The 23581-nt window shown below is 36.9% G+C and overlaps 1 protein-coding gene across 3 annotated transcripts in view; it reads left to right on the top strand.

Annotated features, from left to right (window-relative positions):
* Il1rapl1 (interleukin 1 receptor accessory protein like 1) overlaps positions 1-23581 on the top strand; it is a 1266931-nt gene that overhangs the window by 964299 nt on the left and 279051 nt on the right. The window lies entirely within an intron of this gene.

The following is a 23581-nucleotide window of genomic DNA, read 5'->3' as shown; positions in this document are numbered from 1 at the left end:
CCTGAAGTTATGGAGAAGCAGGAGAGAAATCTGGAAAGTTGTTCATATCCTCTTCCTCCCACTTCTGCCCAAGTACATCCTCAAATGTCAGAGAAACAAGAGGCATTTTCACCCTTGGAATGTTCTTTTGTTTTCTAGTTTAACAAAACAGAGGGCTCTCCTTGGACTTGCCTGTTGAAAAATTGTGTGTAAAGAAAGTTGGCAGCTATTGGAATAGGAAGGAACCAAGAGAAAGTGTATTGTTCTCCAGCAAAAGATAAAAAACAATGAAACTGAGCACATCATGCCAGAAACAGTGCTCCCCATTCTAGGCAAAATTGACATCATTGCTACAAACGTTCAGTAAGAAACTATCTTGAGAATAGCTTAGAAGTTCAGAGAACATTTTTAACATTTCTTCCTAAAAAAATCGAATGTCTTGATGAACATGCATTCTCAGATGAGGATGGCATTATCTCGGCAAATTTGTGGCTTTTTAATTAATTGATTTCCTGAAATGCTTCCTCAAAAATGTACTACTTTGACTAAACCTATTTGTGCTAAATTTGTATTATTCTTAGGTACTTTAATTATTATTCACAGCATTTTATAAGTAATATTAATATTACCTTCAAAATTAACCGACATATAATATAATATTAAATGGATCTATATGAAGATATTATTTTTGCACGGTTATTTATAATGTCTTTTAAAAACTTTTATTTCCTAAGAATAATGTGTTTTCACTCCAAAGATGAATATTAAGACTTTCTTCTAGAGAGTAGAAGTGATATTCGTATATATTGGGAGATAAAATGAGCAAAAATTTGATTAGAACTATGAATGATGTTTCAGTTTCCGGAGAGATTGTGTCACCTAGAACATCAATGACTGCATATGAAAGAATGTTGAGTCTAAAGCAGTTCTTGCTGCTGTATATTTCAGGGCAAATGGGACAGGATTTCTTTTGAGCTGCTCTTTAAGTATACAAAATGAAATAAAGGAGCAAGGCAGTGTCTCAATAACCTAGAGAAGGAAGAATAAACAGCGTTTATTTATACCTAAAAAATAGCTACTTCAAGAAAAGGTTAACTTAGAAATTTTGTTACTGGATTCTTCTTTTTTGTTTGTTTTTTGAGACTGGATTTATTGCTGTAGACCCAACTGTCCTGGAACTCACTCTGTAGATCAGACTGGCCTTGAACTCACAGACATCCACTTGCCTCTGCCTCCCTAGTTCTGGGTTTAAAAGTGTGCATAACCGTGGCCTGGATGTTGACTGACTTCCATTGGCTAGCTTTGCCTTTGCCTTTTTTCTTCTCCCCTTCTCCCTTCCCATCTGTCCCCAACCATTCCTTCTCTTCTCCTGCCCTCCCTTCCTCTTCTTTCCTTTCCCATCTCTCCTCCCACCTCTCCTTCTTTTCCCTTCCTTTTGCCCAGTGCTAGGCTTTCCTGAGATAGGATTGTTATTGGATTTCAGATCAAAGGCTGGTAGTTTAATTTCCTTACCTTTTTCCAAAGTGGAGTTCAAGCTTGGCAAATTAGAGTTGGACTAGAGGTTATAGGAACAAATTATTCTTTCCCACTTTCTCCGATGCATTTTTTTTCACTTCGTTATAATGAAAGTAGGCACTGTGATCTCTCATCAGATTTACTTGGTTTGGTTGTAAACTTTGGGTTTTCAACTTGGTGTATCTAAGGGAAGGCGAAACAGGAGGATTTTCTTGAGCTCCACTAGGCAATTTAAATTTGAAATGTTATGAGTTCGGATATTACATAATCAATGCCATGGTCATAAGTGACAAGTCATTTAAAAGCATGAGGGTTTCAGATCACAACAAACACTGTAGCAATAATGGCGTGGTCTGCCTTCTTTCCTTTCTGCAGAACATCATTTTTATAAAAGTGAACAATTCATGGGGGTAAACTGATGTGGAGAGAGAATAGGTTTGCCTACTTCTTAATAGGAGAAAACTTGTCTTTGGAAGTCTAAATTGATATTGAAATCCTAGAAGGAAACCGTGATTGACCTAGATTGGATTATAGAAAAAAATTTTGGACAAATTTCCACAGCATCAGGAGTAAGACCTAAGATCAATAGCTACTATGTGCATATGTTTTTGTGCAAGTATATAGATTTGGGAGCATAGGCCTTGTACCAGAAGAAGGTGCAATAAGCACCTATAGTTATCACAGGCTCTATATTTTCTTCCACATTTAGTATGTGATATACTTCTCATCTTTGATTAATTTGTATCTTATTAATTTTCTTATAATCTTTATTATGTCTTCCATAACCTGATAAGTGCAGAACTTGGAATATGATTCACTTTGTGTGAATTTTACTTTTCTTAGAACATATGCACTTTGCTTCTCCCACCAACAAATTCTGACATTCTATCTTTTTGTTTATGCACTTGCACACACATGCATGTGTGTAAATGTGGAACCAGAGAACAACTTCAGGTGCTATTATCAAGGAACCACCCACCATTTATTTGAGACAGAACTAGCTCAGAGTTCACCAGGTAGGATAGGATGGCTGACCATTGAGCTTCAGATCTCTGCCTTGAATATGTCTCCCAGAACTAACATTACAAGAAAGCACTGCCATGCCCATTTTTGCTGTGCATTCTGGAAAATGAGCTCATATACCTAGGTGTCCAAGCCAAGAATCTGATTGAGAGTTCTCTCCCCAGCTGCTATACCCATCCTTTGTGGCACATGTGTCTCAGATCCAGGCCTACAGTCATCTGATTTAACTGTCCTATGTAGTATGCCATTTCTTAACCGTGAACTTAATGTCAGTTTCAAACCAGACATTATATTCTCAGTTGCCAACTATAATTTGTGGAAGAAAGTACATTTTCTATAATATGGGAGTGGCAGAGTATAAAAGAGAGTTGACTTTATATAATTGAGTAAAATGAGGTCAGATATGAAAGACTGAGACCGCAATGTTTTGAGGAAAATTATGTCTTAAAGTTTATTTTAATATGATATAAACTAAATAAACATGTCCCTGGGTAGTTTTAGTCTAGTGGACTGAATGCCTGATCCTTTTATGGAAAATCCAGCATTTATATTAAGAAAATGTAGGTTCTCTGTGGAGCTATCTTAAAAATAATATAAGCTAACAGTAGTACTCACAAAGACCATCATAGAATATGAATCTACTACTGTGTATGAAACTACTATCATGATGCAGACTGGAACATGGTACAAATCAATCTGCAATGTGTACAGGAAAACTAATGTAATAAAAATCTGTCTTCTTGGAACCAAGGATCTTAGGAAGAAAACTGAAGGTAATCATGATGGCAGCAACATTCCATCGGATGATGATTCAGAGACCCTGGAGATTAAAATCCAGTGATCCAATGTTCCTTAGGAATCTGGCAATGCAGAAATACAGTTATGATTATTTTCTTCCCACACAGTTGTTAAGAAAAGTAGAAACATCTATAAACTCTTTCAGTAGACATTTCTACATGTACTTTTAAAAATACATTCCAGAAATTAAGCCAGTTAACTGAGAGATAAACAGAAATGTTTGAATGCTGCCTGTAACACAGGCAGGCCTTGAATTTGCAGCTTTCCTGCCTCTGCCCATGAACTGGATTATAGATCTGCACAGCCAGGCTGGCCTGTTATTTACCTTCCTCTACAAATTTCCGTATGGATATATCATTACTCCTTAATTCCTTTACTTGAGAAATGGCGTTACCTAATTTACTTGGAAGGGTATACCAAGAAAGTAGCCAGCGTGTATCTTTGCCTTATCAATTATAGCCTGTATGTAGTGGCTTTCATGAAACTAATGTGATCATAATTCCAATTTTGGCAATCAGGGTAAAGGAGTGGGTCAACAGAAATTAAAAATTCTTTATAGTAGACATATGGCTTTTTAGCCCATTTTAGCAAAAATTGAAGAGTCAATTTGTGAGATTTACAGTTTGATTTAATAAGAATGTCCTCTTTATAAGTTGCAGTAATAGAAAAGTCTCTACTGTGAATAGTGTGTTTACATACTATCTAGAATATAAAAGCAAGACCTTCCAGCATCAGACCATATTTTTCATCTTCATAGTTTTCTTCATAGCCATGTTACTTCACAGCATTGGCCATCCATTCCTGACCTTATCATAGCCATTACTATGCTATAAAATTACATGTCTATGTCTTTAATCTAAGTCATACTTCTCTTAGTTAGGGTTGTATTACTGTGAAGAGCTACCATGACCATGGCAACCCTTTTAAAAGAAAATATTTTAACTGGGCCTGCTTACAGTTCAAAGATTTAGTTCATTGTCATCATGGCGGGAAACATGGTGGCATGTAGGCAGACACGAAAGCTTAGAGCTATAGATCTGAATCTACAGACATTGGGAAGAAGAGCTGGTAGCCACCTAGCCTGGGTTTGAGCATATGAGACCTTGAAGCCTGCCACCACAGTGACATACTTCTTCCAGCAGGGCCATACCTTCTTCAACAAGGCCACACTTCCTAATAGTGGCACTCCCTATAGGCCAAGCATGGAATCACTTAAGTCTATGGGGGGCATTTCTATTCATACCACCACAATGCCTCTATGCCTTCATTATTCTTGTATATAAACATTTTAACACACACCTCAGTATCACTTCTTGGATGTCTTCCCTCCTGTTTCTATTCCCACTAGTAGATAACCCCCTTTCATATTTTCTCTCTTTCTCTGTCTCTGTCTGTCTATCTGTCTCTGTCTGTCTCTTTATAGATAGACAGATGACAAACAGACAGACAGACAGACAGGTATATCTGTGTGTCTCTGTCACTGTCTCTCCTCTCTGCCTGTCTGTCTAGCTCTTTCTCTTTCATGTGCATGTATGTGTGCCCATTACAACATTTCTCTTATTGTGTTATTTTCCCTTGTGCTTGTAAGATCTATTGAACAAATCAGAACATTTTCATATTTACAACACTAACACCCAAGTCAATAAAGGATGCAGAGAAACATATTAATGACCAGTTCGTGTATCATTCACTGAACTTTAATGCTCATAAATAAAAATAGCATTTATAATTTATTCTTTTCACTAGCTGTACACTACAGAATAGTGTATACTATAAAATAATGGAGTAAAGCCAAATAAAAGAGCTAGTTTTATTTTATTGCAAGAAATGATTGAAGACTCTCCTTCATGGATGAGGGAGACAGAGAAAATCTCAGGAGTCTAGTGAGGGAAGCCTAGCAATAAATCAAGTCCAGATTGGACAGAAGAGGAAAGATCAGCTGGATATTGAAGGTCACAACAGAGCAGTAGGTTGACGTTGGAAAAATAAATAGGGGTTAAAAGAACAGCTACATTTCACAGTTCAGCTAGAAAACTGGTCAAGGGTAGAAAGTTAACTGGAACCTTGAGTTTGGGGGCACCGCTCTAAAGTTTAGCCTAGTACACGCCACAAGCTCAGTGCCTTGAATGATAAATTGTCTTGCTAGTCCCATTTGCTACTTTGTTATTAAGTATCTACCTGGTGCAAAATCTGGTTAAAACTGGAGAGATAAGAAAATACATAGACATCAGACAGGCAGACAGACAAGCAATACCCAGTACTATGGGATGATAATCCCTGTTATGCTAGAATCTGTTGTAGAAGAATCACAGAGTTAAGGATAATTTAGGCTACTGAGTGAATTCCAGTTTAGCCTAATTTAGTAAGACTCTCTCTCAAAATAAAAAGAAGGCTAAGCGTGTGGTTCAGCAAGAGCAAGGTCCTAGGTTCAGTTCCTAGGACTGTATAAAGTAAATACATTATGGTATGAATTGGCAAATTCCTCCTCACAAGGAATATATATTTTTCTCAGTGGACCTCTGTATCTGTATTCCCTTTTCCTGAGGAAGCCATGACTTTTTATCCTTTACATTTTCAGCCTTGATTGAATGTCAACTATCATTCAAATAAGCTTTTTAATGAGGATCTGTGGGTGCAGCTTTTTTTGATTAGTGACCTTGATTTCTCATTGATCTGGGAGAATCGTATGTTTCCAAGGCATTTTTATATGTTGTGTTATTTTGCCTTTCCAACAACCTGCAGTGTCTATCTATAATGCCTTCATTTTACAGATTCTGTCCAAAGATTTTGTGCTCCAATTATTGGGACTTTTATAGAGAATAGAATATTCATTGTTGTTTCCTTCTTACTCATGGGTTGAGTGCTGACTGTGAGTCATCCTCTGAAATCTAAGATTGAACTGTAACAGTAAAAAACTGTCTCAATGCTTTTGATTTTTATTTTATTTCACTGTTAACACATTCTGTTGCTCATCACATAAAACATCTAGAAAATATTCAGTTGAACACCAACCAACTTGAACTTGAAACAGTTTGAGCTGTTAAAGCATAGTTCCTCATATGGATAATTCATAAACCATAGAAATGTATTTTTTGCCATTCTGAATGTTAGAAATTCTAAGATTTAAGGCATGGTGAGGGCAGCCTGCTTCATCAAGTGATAATGCCTTCTGTCTGTGTCCTCAGATGTTCATAGACTCACTACATCACTCTGGGAAGTAATGCTTCTTTCAAAGGTGGGGCCCTTGAGAGTATCACTGTTAAATGACTTCACCTCCTAATACTTTGATGACTAGGTTTTGAAGTGAAAATGATGAGGGCACATAAGAATTTAGAGCAACAGTATGTCAGATTTTCGCATACTCTCACCCCTTCTATTCAGTTACAGGTCTCTTGGATCTACTACTGTTCATCTTTGCCTCGTATTTTCTTATTCCAATTTTTTGTACTTCTGATCTCTCAAGTAAATTTGAACAGACACTTTTTTACTTACAGTAATCTTGAAGCATGAAATTTCTTTTCAAGGCACTTAGGAAAATGGAAGTACTTAGAATGTTCATGAATAGAATGTCTTGTGAGCTGAAAAAGTTGATGTGAGAAAAGCTGATAGAAGAGTCAGTTAGCTCTTCGGAATTTTTACTCCTTAAAAAGCAAATAGTTATAATCCCTTCTTAAACAGCAAGCACAAAGCAAGGCTCTCATTTTCCTGCTTAAAATAGAAAAAATAAAACTAATTGACTTGTCAATTTACTGTGACTATTATTTCCCTACACACAAAGATGGCCTTTGTTAATTTAGGATGCACATTTTCTTTCCAAATATAATTATCTAACTCTATATAGATAAGTAATTTAAAGCCACCTAATCATTGTGTGAGCATCTAAACTTAAAAACTGTGTAGACATTAGTAAATTATCCATTGAGAAAACCTGTAACAATTACATCAAAATTAATGTTACCTGATAAGTTAAATTGGACTTATGGTGTTTTATGACATTTAGAGTATTACTTATCCATGGATGTAAATATACTTTCATGGTGAGGAACTTGATAAGCTTTACAAAGAAATAGGAGTGCTTTGCTATGTAAATGTATGCTGCATTAACCTACGAAAGTCATTTGCAATTTTTCCTATGCCATGATATTTACTAGATACAAGGCTCCATTGTATCAGTAAACATCCACCAATTGTGAAAATGAGGATGGAAATATGAACAAAGGTTGGAGCTCAGTAGGAGAGCTTCTAATATGTGTGGGGACTTAGGTTCTATTTCCAGAACTACAAAAATTAAAAATAATGGCTCATGTTGGCAAATTAAATGCTAATGACCAATAGATTCAAGATGTTTGTATTTATAGCATAATAATAAAATGTTGAAATCAAAAAGGAAGCTAACTTTATTATGCTCTGTAAGAATAATTACTTAGGTATGAGGTTAGACTATAATTCTCAAAGATCATTAGAATAATAATAAATTCAGTTCTCAAATGCAGGACACAATTAGTATTCAGTTTGATAATCAGTCAACTTTTGAAATAGCACATATATTTGTTTTAATTATTGTACATTAATTTTATTATATTTTTATCCAAATAAAGAGTTCCTTGGTGTTGTGGTAAGCAAACACAAGCTATGGGCAGTAGCAATACCACTAACTGAGCTTGTCAATGGCATGCTTCTTAGTGACATGAAAATGTTTGCCTTTAGATATTAGGACTTATCATAATAAATTACTAGAGAGTTTTGATAAAATGTATGCACCCAGTGTATGTACTCCATGTCTCTTTACCACTCCTGCAAATTTTAATTTATTGGATCTCTAAGGAAGGTTGAGAATCAATCCTTTCCAAAATTTTTGGTATTCTTAACATCTATGAACAGAAAATGCACACACACACACACACACACACACACACATATATATATATATATGTATATATATACATATATATTTCAGTACATTTGTGTGTAGTTGGAGATTCTCTGTCCTGCCCATCAGTTCCCAAATAACCACTCAGAGATTTATATACTTATAATTGTTTGGCCAGTGGCTCAGGCATATTACTGATTAGCTCTCACAATTAAAGTAACCCATTTCTATTATCCTGTATTTTACCATGAGTCCTGTGGTTTGTTTACTCATATCATGACTCTCCAATGCCTACATGGTGTCTCCCTGACTCCATCTTCTTTCTTTCTCTGTCTCTCTTTGGATTTCCCACATAGGTACATTCTGCTCTGTCATAGGCCAAAAAAGCTTTATTTATCAACTAATAAATGCAACACATATTCACATCATTCACATCACCTTGCCTTTCCTACCTAACTAAAAACGATGGTTTTAACCATCACATGGTAAAATCGTGTGTAACAAAACAGTTATTAATCAAGAATTATAGTTACAATATTTAGTCAGTTTATATTTGGCAAAATTAAAGAAAATATTTTATCATTTACCCTATCTTTGTGAGTCTAAAATTTTATATCTGATTTATCTTTTATCGTGACTAAGGAAAATTATAACTATAACTGTCTTCAACTCCATCAAAGACCCCAAGATGACTTTATATTATATATGTTGGCTTAGCTTAGCAGCACTCACAATAAAATATCTCTCAGCAGTTAATTCATTAACAGTCAAACATTTAAAAGAAAACACAGTAATATACATAATGCAGACCCTCTGTGTATTTCCCATCTTTACATGGCCTATTATTTTTTTTTCATTTATTTAAATTGGAAAGATCTTATTTCACGTATCAATTCCAGTTCCCTCTCCCTCCCATCCTCCCATGCCCCCCAACAACCCCTATCCCATCCCTTTTCTACTCCATAGAAAGGGTGATGCCTTCCAAGTGGCATCATCAAATTCTGTCACATCATTTGGGACAGGGCCTAGGCCCTACCCTGTGTATGTAGATTCAGAGAGTATCTCTGTATGGTGAATGGGCTCCCAATGCCCATTCATAAATTAGGAATAAATATTGTTCCTCTACCAGCAGCCCCATAGATGGCCCAGGTCTCCTAACTGACACCCACGTTCAAGGGGCCTGGTTCAGTCTTTTGTTAGTTTCTGAGCTGTCAGTCTTGGGTCCATGAGCTTCCCCTTGTTTAAGCCAGCTATTTCTGTGGGTTTCCACAGTCTTGTCTTGACCCCTTTGCTCATCACTCCTCCCTCTCTACAACTGGATTCCAGGAATTTGGCTCAGTGCTTAGCTGTGGGTCTCTGCTTCTGCTTCCATCAGCTACTGGAAGAAGCCTCTAGAGTAGCATACAAGGTAGTCATCAGTTTCATTATAGGGAAAGGGCATTTAAGGTAACCTCTTCACTGTTGCTTAGAATCTTAGTTGGGGTTATCCTTGTGGATCCCTGGACATTTCCCTAGTGCCAGATTTCTCTTTAAACCTATAATGGCTCCCTCTATTAAGGTTTTTCTTCTCTATTCTTTCCCCGACTCAATCTTCTTGGTCCCTCAAGTCCTCCTCTACCCCCCTCTTCTCCCCTTCTCTTCTCCTAACTCCCTCTCACCTACCCCCATGCTCCCAATTTTCTCAGGAGATCTTTTCCCTTTCCCCTTCTCTGGGGGAACAAGTATGTCTCTCTTAGGGCCCTCCTTGTTTCCTAGCTTCTTTTGAGGTGTGGGTTGTAGGCTGGTAATCCTTTGCTCTATGTCTACTATCCATATATGAATGAGTACATACCATGCTTGTCTTTCTGTGGCTGGGTTATCTCACTCAGGATGGTTTCTTCTAGTTCCATCCATTTGCCTCAAATTTCGAGATTCCATTGTTTTTCCGCTGAGTAGTACTCCATTGTGTAAATGTTCCACATTATTTTTCTCCGTTTCTCCTTTAAGAACCTCAGTTTATTATACTTAAATTTTTATGTATGACTCTATCGGCTGTCCTCTGTCTCCCAAGTTCATGTACATTTATCAAACAAACTGTGACCCACTTAGAGGCCTTTTTTGTCTGAATCTGTTCTTATTGTGTATCTGAAATCTGTAGGAAGAAGTCTGTATGCCGCCATTAACCATGTGACTTACTAGAGGCGCATACAGATGAGGTAATAAAAGGGTACTATGAAAAAACAATATAGAGAGATTTAGACTTTAATACCACACAGTGAGTTACTGTTTGTTTGATGGTCCTCAGGGTAGCTATTCATTCTTCTACAGGAATCCATATGTCCAGTATTCTTTGCTGAGTTTACCTGTGAAGACAAAAAACAAAACACTTCTCTTTCCTTTTAGTAGGTCATTTTACCCATGGTGGAATATGAATTTGTAGATGAGCTGTTATCTTCCTCCTCCCGAGATGTCTTCTGTTCTGATCTAATTTTAATTAATTTTGATGGAACCCAAACCTTTTCTTCTCCTGTGGAAACAAAAGCATAACCCCTTCCCCAACGTAACATATATCCTGGTTTCCAGACTGAGGTCATAACATCCTTAAAATACACCGGTTGGTTCAGTTCAGAAATCTTCTCTGTAGTCCATTGTCTTTCTGCTGCAGTTTGTCCTTTTTCATCAGCATTAAGAAAATTCAACGTTAGTAAAGCATTGTGTAACCTGTGTTTAGGTGTCTTTGTTTTCCCTGGCTGTTTATGAAGCATCCCTTTTAAGGTTCGGTTAGATCTTTCAATTACTGCTTGTCCTGTGGGATTGTAAGGTATACCAGTTACATGTTTTATATTATAATATTTGAAAAATTGTTCCAATTTACTGGAGACATATGCTGGAGCATTGTCAGTTTTTATTGTTTTAGGTATACTCATACAGCCATCACCTCTAAGAGGTGTGTAAAAACACAATCAGCTTTTTCAGAGCTGAGGGCAGTAGCCCATTGGAAGCCTGAGAACGTGTCTATGGTTTGGTGTACATATTTCAAACTGCCAAATTCTGGGAAGTGAAATACATCCATTTGCAAAAGTTCATTTCTGTGAATAACTTTAGGATTACAAACTGCTGGTAATGGAGTTTGATTGTAGAATGAGGAACTGGGACAATTTCTTACTATTTCTTTGGCTTGTTGCCAGGTGATAGAAAAATCCTTCTTTAAACCTTTGCTGTTAACATGGTGTTTCTTATGAAATTCTGAAGCTTCCAACACATTACCTACTAATAAACGATCAATTTCATCATTGCCTTGGGCCAGAGGACCTGGCAGACCTGTATGGGATCTGTTGTGTGGTATATATATAGGATGAGTCCTGTTTCTGATGATTTCCTGCAATTGTGAAAACAATGAGGTTAATTCTGTATTATCAGGAACAAATTCTGCGGTCTCAATGTGCAAGACAACTCTTTCTGCATACTGAGAATCCTTGACTGTATTGAGAGGCTCTGTAAAGTCTTTAAGTACCATGAGAATGGCATATAACTCTGCCTTTTGTACGGAGTTGTAAGGGCTTTGAACTACTTTACTTATATTTCCTGATTTATACCCTGCCTTACCTGATTTGTTTGCATCTGTGTAGAAGGTAAGAACTCCAGAAATAGGTGTTTGCCTCACGATACGCGGAAGAATCCAAATTGTTTTCTTTATGAATTTGATTCTCTCTGTTTTGGGATAGCTATTAATAATACTTCCCAAAAAGTCACTGCAAGCTATTTGCCAATTCTCATTATCCTTCCATAAGGAGAAAATTTCCTCATTCGTTAAAGGTACAATAATTTCAGCTGGGTCTTTCCCAGTCAGTTGGCGAAGCCTTAATTTACCTTTTAATATCAAATCGGAGATATTTTCTATAAATGTTTTCAATTTTTATTGTTTATGTGGCAGAAATACCCATTCTAGAATGATGTCTTGCCTCTGCATTAATATTCCTGAGGGGTATTCTCTAGATGGTAAAATAACCAGAATACAGTCCAGATTTGGATCCACACGGTCCACATGTGCTTCTAATATTCTCTTTTCTACCCATTCTAATTCTTTTTCAGCCTCAGCTGATAGTACTTGTGGGCTGTTTAGGTCTTTATTTCCTTTTAATGCCATTTTCAGGTGTTTTAAATCATGCCCTTCTACACCGATAATTGTCTGTAATTGAGAGATTTCTCCTAATAGTTTTTGAAGATCATTAAGAGTGCGGTAACGATCTCTTCTGATCTGTACTTTCTGCGGTCTAATTTTCTGAGCATCTATTTTATAACCTAAATAGTTAATAGAATCTCCTCTTTGTATTTTTTCTAGGGCAATTTGTAATCCCTAGCGAGGCAAAGTTTCCTTTTCTGCTTCAAACATCTTTTCCAAAGTATCCTTATTTGAATCAGACAATAATATGTCATCCATATAATGATATATTAACGAATGTGGAAATTTTTTACGAATTATTTCTAGAGGTTTATTCACAAAATATTGACACAAAGTTGGACTGTTTAACATACCTTGAGGTAGTACCTTCCACTGGCATCTCTCTACCAGACGGGAAAGATTATAGGTAGGTACCGTGAAGGCGAACTTTTCTCTGTCGTTTTCTTGTAACGGCATGGTGAAGAAATAATTTTTTAAGTCTATAACTATAATTGGCCAGTCCTTAGGAATTAGAGAAGGTAACAGCATCCCAGGTTGTAGAGGCCCCATAGGCTAAATTACCTTGTTGATGGCTCTAAGATCAGTAACCATTCTCCACTTACCAGACTTCTTCTTGAAAACAAAAACAGGTGAATTCCATGCACTAGTTGATTCCTCAATATGTCCAGCATCTAGCTGTTCCTGAGCTAACTTCTCCAAAGCCTCTAACTTCTCAGATGTCATAGGCCATTGACCCACCCAGACAGGTTCATCTGTCAGCCATTTTAAGGGTAGAGCTTTTGGTTGCTCTGTAGGTTTGGCACTAGCATGTTGCTTCTGCACAGCCTGTACATTTGGCATCTGTTTTCTGTACTGTCTTACTATATTCTTTCTACCACTAAGAGCTTGTCTATAATTCCTAGCTGATACAGGAGGAATGTTAATCTGCGTATTCCATTGCTGGAGTAGATCACGACCCCAGAGGTTTATAGCAATATCTGCAACATATGGCTTTAACCTTCCTCTCTGTCCTTCTGGCCCAATAAAGTCAATCCATCTGACACTCTGTTTAACTTCAGATAGGGTTCCAATCCCTAAGAATTGAACATTAACCTCTTTTAAAGCCCAATTGGGGGGCCAGGACTGCTGATTAATGATAGTGACATCATATCCGGTGTCTAAAATGCCGTTAATCACCCTATTATTTACCTTAACTGGTAGCTTGGGTCTATGATATTGTATAGAAGTTTGCCAAAATATATGTTTTGTATCTCCTCCTGATAGAATTGATTCATCCTCTGGAGCTAATGTATTATCCAGTGCCGTATTATTTACAATGGGCAATGGATCTTCTAATTTTCCTGGGAGAGGCTGTCCTCTACTGTCACTGGGAATGACCGGATAATCTTTCTTTTGGGGCTCGATTGAGCCCCTGATCCCCGTTTCCCGGCTTTAAAGATCTACCTTGTCTATCTATTGTGGACCAGCATTCATCAGTCCAATGACACCCCTTCCCACACCTCCTGCAGAGGCCAGGAGGCTGAGGCTTTCTGTTTGATGCATTCCTGGTAAAAGCATTATTTCTAGGAATGCGTTGTCTACAGTTCCTACTAAGATGTCCTATTCTACCACAGTTAAAGCATGTTGCATCTTTATGTCTATTTAAATTCTTGGAGATTGCATTTCCTACCCAGGCCTCTATATCATCACAGGTAGGGTATTTGGCATCCTGGTGCCTCCTCAAGCCTGTAGAAATAGCTTCACCTACCCAAGCTCCTGTATCCTGACTTTTACATTCCAGGTTCGCTGTATGTAGGACCCATTCCTCCAATGGTGCTGATCTTATTTTTAATGGCCAAATTACCTGCCTGCATTGAGGATTCGCGTTCTCATATGCCAAAGATTCTATAAGGAGTCGCCTGGATTCTGGATTCGCTACCTGTACTTCTATTGCTCTGGATAATCTCTCTAAAAATTCAGTGAAACTTTCCCTTGGGCCCTGTAATACCTTGGTATAGGGTTGCATTATCTCTCCTGTTTCACAAACCTTGTCCAAGGCATTTAAAGCAGCTGTACAGCACAAAGAAAACATGTGCTCGTTATATGCAGATTGAACCTGCGTGTCAGCGTAAGGACCCTCCCCAAGAATCTTGTCTTGGGGTACTTCATGACCGTTCTTTAATTCCTGAATCTCTATAGCTTTTGCTTCTTGCCTCCATAAAGCTCTCCATTGAATTTGACAAGAATTTTCGAGCACTGCGGAGGCTAATTGTGCCCAGTCTTTTGGGGTTACTTTATTTACAGTAGCCCATGAGGTTAGGAGCTCTCTGACAAAGGGAGAATGAAGACCATACAAAACAATGGCCTCCTTGATGCCCTTTAGATCCTTCATCTGTATAGGTTCCCAGTGATAAGCAATGGGACCATTTGATGGTTTTTTCGTTGCTGGTTTTTCTGTTACAGATACTGGAAAAACCATAGGTGAACACATAGCAACCTTAGGGAGATCTTTCCGGCTTTTGAGAGGTGTTGGGAAACTCCTGTCCTGACCTGTTGCCTGTATTTCTGATTCTGAAGTATCAGATTGAACGTCTTCTAAATCCTGCAGTCTATTAATCATTGTTTCTCTGAGCTCTTGGAGTTCTTGGGACAAATAATTTTCTAAGGACGTCATGGAATCTTTCATTTTTTTACATTCATCATTTACATGTGATTCCAAATTTTTAATATTCTCATCCTTAGAAAGTACCTCAATAGCATGTAAACTGCCTTCCACAAATGATATTCTATCAGTTAGTTTATCATTGCTCTCAGACATGGAACAATTCTTTTCTGTTAGCATTTCAATTTTATGTTCCAGTCTTTGTAATTTGCTAGTGAAATCATCAAACATGGAACAGTGCTTTTTGTTAAATGTTTCAACATTATGTTCCAATTTTTCAATTCTATCTGTGGAACACATTTTTCCTGAAAGTAATTCAATTTTGTATTCCGTTTTTTAAACCTGTTTGTTAGACCTACATTATCATTTTTAATATCCTGAATATTTTCTACCAACCCTTTCTTACTATCCTGCAAGGAATTTTGCATTTCCTGAATTCTTCGTATTAAGATTTCAAAACTATCCTGCGATGACCGTATGACCTGTATAAGTTTAGTCCTATTTTTGAGCCACTTCTTTAGCAAAATCATGTTGATTATGAAACTAATAATCACCATCGTAGGTAGGAAGTACCTTTCAGGTAGGTCCTCAACCCTTTCTAAAATCCCATCCATACAAAAAACAAGAAAATTCTTAACATCCTGCATCATAATGTTAGACATTGTATAAAGCAGTTAAGTTTGTTACCAGTGCAGTAATTCAATCCGAAATCAACAGGCTGCCAGCAAAAGAGCACGTGGCCGAAGTCAGCAGGCTGCCAGTAAAACAGCACGTGGCCTCGAGAGAAATCTCAGAATACCACCTAACCTTACTGGCAGGTGCTGGTTCCTGGTGGCAGGAATTGGGCCTTGCCGAGCGAAGTGGTAGGGAACTTAGTGAAAGGAGAGCCCACGTGTGCCTGGTCAGGCTGAGGAGCAGCTGCTTTTCGGGCGCCTGGATCCGGATTCCAATCCCACTTCTGACACCAAAATGTAGCTCCAAAGGATGCTGTAACAATAAGCAACACACTTACTTAAAGTAAAACTAAATATTTATTGTAGAAATTACTCACAAGATACCAAACAAATAACCCAGATGAGCCAAGTAGTTTTCCGCTGCCGAACCGGAAACCGAACTCTGGGAAAAGAGACCAAGACTTCCTGTGTGCTGTCTTTTATGCCTTCCCCCGTAACTCCCCCTAGCCATGCCCAAAAGTGGGCCTGGCTAGTGATGTAGTTCACCGCCTACGTACATATACATCTTTATGTCCGGCCGTATACGTCTTTAGTCATGCCTAAAGTGGGTGTGGTTAGCGGTGTGGTAAACCGCCCTTTTATTACCTCATCTGTATGTGCCTCTAGTAAGTCACATGGTTAATGGCGGCATACAGACTTCCTCCTACAGAAATCCTTTTCTGTCCAGATTTTTTAAATGGTGAGTTTGACTAGTAATAAAGCAACTGGCTCCACCCATTCCATGGCTTCCTGGGAGTCTACCTTCATGGCAGAATTACTGGCAGTAGCCATGCTGATTTCCCCCAACTCTGGGGAGGTTTTAGGTCCATGCTTCCAACTGCTCATCAACTTCATGTAAGTGTTTGGTAGCAGGGCCTCTTAAAAGAGTTACAAGTTTTCTGTTGCTATTTCTGAGTCAGAAAGCCATCTCTTAAAAAGAGCTGTGCCTCTGATTGCCTCTAGCTAACAGATCCTACCCAAGAAAATGTTGCTCTCTCTCTCTCTCTCTCTCTCTCTCTCTCTCTCTCTCTCTGTGTGTGTGTGTGTGTGTGTGTGTGTGTGTGTGTGTGTTTAGAATCAGTTTTCAAGCTTTTTTTTAGGTTTTACATGGAAATTCTTGCCAAACATTTGGGTGCCACACGTAATTGGATATTTTCTGTCCTGCCATTCAGTACCGAAAGAACTACTCAGAGACATAATATTAGTTAGAATTGTCTAGACAATGACTCAGGCATATTGCTGACTAACTCTTGAAATTAATTTAACCCGTTTCTGTTATTCTATATTTTACCACAAGGCTTGTGGCTTGTTACCTCAAATCTTGCCTCTCTGGAAGCTATATGACATCTTCCTGACTCCTCCTTCTTTCTTTCCGTCTCTGTTTGGAATTCCTGCCTACCTATAGTCTGCCCTGTCATAACCCAAAGCAGCTTTATTCATCAACTAATAAAAGCAATACATATTTGCAGCATACAGAGGACATCCTACATCCTTTGTGTATATTGTACATACATGCATGTTCAAATATTTGAGCACAATTATGCATACCAGTGTGTGTGTGTGTGTGTGTGTGTGTGTGTGTGTGTGTCTGTCTGTCTGTCTGTCTGTCTGTCTGTCTGTCTGTCTGTGAATTTGGGCCAGAGATTGATGCTGAGTCTTGCTAGATCTCTGTTTGCTTTGATTTTTATATCAGGTTGTCTCCATGAAGCTGTAGCTCACTGATTCAACTGGTCTAGCTAAGCAGCTTGCTCCATTATATATGTCAGGATTCCCTGTTCCTTCTTTAAAGCACTGGATTACAGACATGTCAGCATAGCTACTATATTAGTTACTTCTCTGTTGCTATAATAAAACCTCATAACCAAGATAAGTTGTAGAAAGAAGGGTTAATTTGGGGTTTACAAGTTTACAGTTTTGGAATGAGAAGCTATCACCATCACAGCAGAAAAGTATGACAGCAAACACAAATCATGTAGCATGAACAAATTAGAAATCACACGTTCAACTACAAGTGCAACAGTAGAGAGCAATCTCAAAATTCTGCGAGTGTTTACACTTTCAAAATCCACCCCCAGTGGCATACTTCTAGTAAGGCCATCTCCAATACCTCCACAAACAGGTTGACCAACTAAGGATCAAGCATTTCAATACCAGAGACTATGGAAGACATTTATGAATCAAACCACGACACTGTCCTGCATGCAAGTTGGTTCTGGAGATACAAATAACAGTTCTCAAAATTTTCCGGTAAAGCTTTAATCTACAGAGATATCTCCTCAGTCCTAATCAACAGTTTTATCTCTCAATTGGTTTGTCTATCATCTAGATAGCTAGCTGGCTATCTATCCATCATCTGTGTTGACATCTATGTCTTCTAATCTGATGGGTCTGATATTTTCTTAGTAATTTTCATAATCTTTGTGTTTTATGAAAGTTTGCTATGTGTATGAAGGAGTTAACATGCACATATGGGTTATCTTAATAGTAATATTGTTAGTTTTAAGGAAGGAAAACTCTCCAACTCAGAGATAGTGGCTCCAAATAAGGATCTGACATATATAATGGAAGCTTGTATGGCAGTATACTGAGGAGGAAGATGTGCAAAAAGAAGGTGATTCTCCAAACACAGTGGGAATTTAGTAAGAATGTGAGTCTTTTACCTTATTGAAAAGTTATTCTTGTATCTACATTTGGTTTCCTGTGGTTACTATGGAAAGTTTCTGTAAATTGGATGGCTTATCATAACCAAAATTTATTGTTTTACCATTCTGGAGTTCATAAATATAGACTTAAATTCTTTTTGCCATCTCTGAATGATTCTGGGGCCTTAATGTCAGAAATGCCAAAAGTCTATTATTATAAATTCTCAGATAATAATTATTTGAATCAAGGTTATTACAAGTTTTCTAAGTGGATAATTTGCTGACATCTATATTCTTTTAATATTAAGTTCCTAACAATAATTGACTCAAGTCAGATATCTAAGAAAAATATCTTTTACATATTCTACTATATTTATAAAATCTTTTTCTTAAAGTCCATAAGATTAAGTGAGCAGTAAATTGTCATTCGTCATTTGTCAGGGTTCTCTGTCTCTGTCTGTTTATCTGCCTCTCTCTCTCTCTCCCTCTCTCTCTCTCGTGTGTGTGTGTGTGTGTGTGTGTGTGTGTGTGTGTGTTTCAGTGATACCTTTAGTAAGCAATTCAGGAAATCAGATATTTATTTGTGTTAAAGATAAATTATTTTTTCTGTCTCAATTATTGTCAGAAAAATTAAGTAAGATAGATTTTTCTAGTTTCTGAGTATTTTATTTTTCTTCCTCCCTGATTAACCCACTGATAGGTTATCTTCAGTGGGTTGTTGATGACATTAGGCATGTGACTTAGTTACTTTTCTATTTCTTTAAGGAGACACCATGAAAAAGGAACTTTTCTAAAAGAAAATATTTACTTTGGGGCCTCATGGTTCTATGACTATCATGGAAAAGAGCATGACAACAGGCAAGTATAACACGGCAGTGTTATCTGGGAGCTTATACTCTAGTCTATAAGCACAGGGCAGAGAGAAAAAGAGAGACAGGGACAGAGATAGAGAGAGAATTAGGAATAGCATGGGCTTTTGAAATCTCAAAGCCTATCTATGGAGACAAACACATGCTCCAACTAAGTCACACTTCCTGATCCTTCCCAAACAGTTCCACCAACTACGGAACAAGCATTCAAATATATGTGCCATCATTCAAACCACCACAGGTTTCAATGTTTTTGAGGTTATCGTGTTTTCTACCCATATTTTATGGACGTTATAAAACATTTACTAATATGCCCTAAGAAAAAAAGCTTTTTAGGAGTCTTGCAAGAATATAATCATGTCATTTCATTTCACAGTCTTCAAGCTTCCAAATGTTTTAATTTTTATTTCATTTATTTGTAAACATAATTTTACAATCTCATTAAAATTCTCCTGATTATTTTCATAGATGAGTTTACATATATTCAAAAGTATTCATTCATATATATGTACATATATATATGTATATATATATGACTACAGTAATGTACTACCAGATAAGATGCTTTTTTACTGATTTGTTTTCTTTTTGAACTTCCCAGGAAGTTTCATGAAATATAGTACAAATTTGGTGACTAACTGGAACTGTGAATATTTAAATACTTGGGAGTTGCTTGCAAATTTTCGAGTTTCTTTTGTTTTCTTCCTCCTTCATCTTTCTTAATATGTTATATTGATTCCTGAGTGTTTGAGGAACGTGAAGTTTTCATATCATTTAAGTGAATTTCATCCTGCTGTTTTAGTCATCAAGTGACCAAATGTGATTTGAAACAAAAGGACATTGTATTTGTCCATGGGCATGGGATTTGGGGGGGTTTGATCAATATATTTAGGAAATACCATATAACATGGGCTTTCTTCATGAAAAGAAAAGATAAATTATTTTGAATATCAAGAATTTAGGTTTTATGAATCAAGTAAAACATTGAATAAACAGAGAAACAAGTAAATAATCATAATTAACCAACTGGCCATTGGTTTCCTGTGTGTGTACTTATTATGTATGTGTGCAGAGATCTGAAAAGGTCATCATTTATCTTCTGTTCTCCACCTTAATACTTTGATGTATGTCCTCTCACTGAAACTATTGCTCATCTGCTAGACTTGATGGACAGCAATCCCCACCAACCTTTCCCTCCTGTCTCCACCCAGAACTGTGATTACAATTGCATGCATCCATGCCTGGAATTTTGTGCGAACTATAAATGTTAATCTAGTATTGATTAAAATTTTTTGATACTCTATTGCAATGATTTTCCATTGTAAGTGAATATATGATTCTGTCTCAAATTCATACACCTACTACACAGCTCTGCATTTTTTGTCTTCCTAGTCTCCTATATAGTAAGTTTGGCTCCATCACTTATGGATACAGAAGCACTAAAGTTGAGTAATGTAGTATAATAACTTTCAATCTCTCTTTCAGTTTTGGATACATATCCTAACTTTTATCTTCCAAACCTATTACTAATCTTTTTTTTCTGTTTTGCTTTATTTGGGGAAATTATCTTTTCTTGTTATAACCATTGTTTTCCTTGTGCTTTCATTATTGCTTGGATGTACATTTAAGTGTATCTCATGTTCAAGGCTTCTAGGAGTTTTTGGTTGCCCATAATTACTCAACATTAAGTGTAAAATATTTTAAAAGATTATTGGAAGCTTTGCATGGTCTATTGACTGTCAGAATCATAGTTTGTTTTTCTGGTTAGTTTGGGAAAACTTTTTACTGTGTTTGGTCTTATATTGATCAGATTCAGAAAGAAGAGTTCTACAGTGTTTTTGCATATTGCATCTTAGCAATGTGAAGAGTTCCACAGGTACAATAAAAAATATGTTGTCAGCTTTACCAGGTGTCTTGTACTCAGAGACTCATTCAGCCTATGCAGAAAATAAATGAATAGCCTCCACCAAAATAAAGAGGGGAACTAACATCCAACTGATCCTTAAGTATTTGATTCCTCTTGCTTCCACACTACTTCCATTCCACCCTCCACAGAGAGCTGGTATCGTCAGTTCCTAAGCCTTTGAGCAGTTATACTATAAAATCAAGTTGGTTCTTTGCTTCAGTCTTTGAGGAATCGAGCTGTGGGTATCTGTCTCTGCTTCCATAAATCCTGTTTGAAGGTTCTAGGATGGCATATAGGATAGTCACCAACCCTATCATCAAGAAGGCGCTATTAGTGTAGTCTCTCCAGTATTGTTTAGTTTGCCAGTTGATGTTATCCTTGTAGATTTCTGGAGATCTCACTGGCGTCAGCTCTCTCCTCAAGCCTATAATGACTCGATTTATTATGGTATCTCCCATCCAGCTCTCCTCTATTCTTACCTCGACTCAACCTATTTTCATTTTTCTGCTTTGTTTTCCTTTTTGTTATGGATTTATGCCTAATTAAGTATTTTTTCATTCATATGCCCATATATCTTCAGAAGAGAAATAAAATTTCGTATATCTGTTAAATCTACCTTCAGTACAAAAAAATCTGCTTTTGATATTAGGAAATTTGTTCCTGGCATTTTATAAATTCTAAAAGAAAAGTACACTATCAATAAGTCTTCATGGAATTTAATCAACAATTATAATACCATATTTGCTAATCTGACAACACTGCGAATTGAACTGAATCCTGTCATACTTTCTATTTTTGATGTGCTATGGATAGTGTGTGTGTGTGTGTGTGTGTTGTGTGTGTGTGTGTGTGTGTGTGTGTGTGTGTGTGTGTGTGTGTGTTGTATTTAATGAGAAGTATCCATCATAAGCTCAGGTATTGGAAGCACTATTTGAGAAAGTGGTGCAGCCTTGCTAAAAGTATGTTCCAAGGAGTGGACTTTGAGAGTTATAGCCTTGATTCATTTCTATTACTCTCTCTGTTTAATATGTGGACTCTCAGTTTCCTGTTCCACCACCTGTTGCAATGCTATCCCTGCCATTAGGTTAGGGACTCTACTTCTGGAACCATAGGCTAAAATAAATTATTTCTTTCTTAAGTTGCTTTTTGTCTGAGAATTTTATAATAGTAACAGAAAAATAACCAATACAGTGAGTGGCAGTCATTTTTAATTACCCCATGAATAATTACAATCCTGCTCATAAATCTTGTTACTGGTCACTTTAAAAAGTACCCATAAAATAAAAGTATAAAGATTACTTATTCCCTTCTTTTTTATGAAGTGGATGAAGTCAACCATGCTTTTTATATAGAAATTATTGTTGAGTACTGTTAATTAGTTAATTTTTTAACATTTTAGCTTAGCTTTCTAGTATGAGAGTAAACTTCTTAATGTAATGCAAGATTTGGTAAGCAGTACTACTCATATGTAAAGCTCACAATCTAGAATGTTTTGTCCTCATTGTAAGAAAATCCATACACCATATTATAAACAGCTGTTGTTTTGTTTAAATTTTTAATTTATTATGAATATCAGACTGAAAATAGAATCTATTGTGCTAATTCTTTGGAAGACAAGCATTTTCTATACAATCGAAATAAGAGTACCACGGAACTGAATATACAAAGATCTTGCTGAGATCTGCTTTTCATCAATCTTTTTATCCTGTCAAACAAGGAATTTCTCTTCTCTTCAGGTTCTCATTCATTTATAAAGATTTAACTTCAGCTTGCAAATTCAATTTTATTCTCTATTGCTGGAGTAAGAGATTTCCTAGTTTTGATCTAATTTGCAAATTTATACTGGGCTCAGTGTGCATGTGGCATAGATATCATTCGGGGCAGCATGCCATTTCAGCTGCAAAGGCTAATGTGTGTGCCCGTCTGTGTATGTGTTTATGGACATGTGAATGATATTATAGTATGATGGCATCCTAGTCCATTCTGAAGACTATGATAAATTTTAATAAGTGGTATGGCTTATAAATAGCAATAGTTTATTTCTTATAGTTCTGCAGGCTGATGAATCCTAGATTAAGGCATTTATTAGTCTGGTAATCTAGCAACATCCAGTTTTTGGTACATGAACTACCCATTCTTGATATGACCTCAAACAGTAGAGGTGGCTCTCTTCTGTGGACAATATTCCCTTTCATGGCAACTCTGCCCACATGACCCAATCACTTCTCAAAGACTTACTTCCTCATACTACAGCTTTTGGCATTAAGATTTGAAGATAGGGATTTTCATGGGCTAACTTTCAGGTTATAACAGGTGGGTGTAGATACAGACTTTTAATGTATGATTCGAATAGATGTCTTTAGGGACACAACATATGGAATGCCTATATCTGTGTTTCAGAAATGGACAGGGCTCCTTCAAGGACCATTGGCTTTGAGATTCAAAGGTAAGGGTAATTTATCC

This window comes from Mesocricetus auratus, unplaced genomic scaffold (genome assembly GCF_017639785.1).
Source record: "Mesocricetus auratus isolate SY011 unplaced genomic scaffold, BCM_Maur_2.0 Super-Scaffold_100003, whole genome shotgun sequence".
In the NCBI taxonomy this organism is placed as follows: Eukaryota; Metazoa; Chordata; class Mammalia; order Rodentia; family Cricetidae; genus Mesocricetus; species Mesocricetus auratus.
The sequence above is the reverse complement of the archived record's forward strand: the minus strand, read 5'-3'. Positions and strand labels throughout refer to the sequence as shown.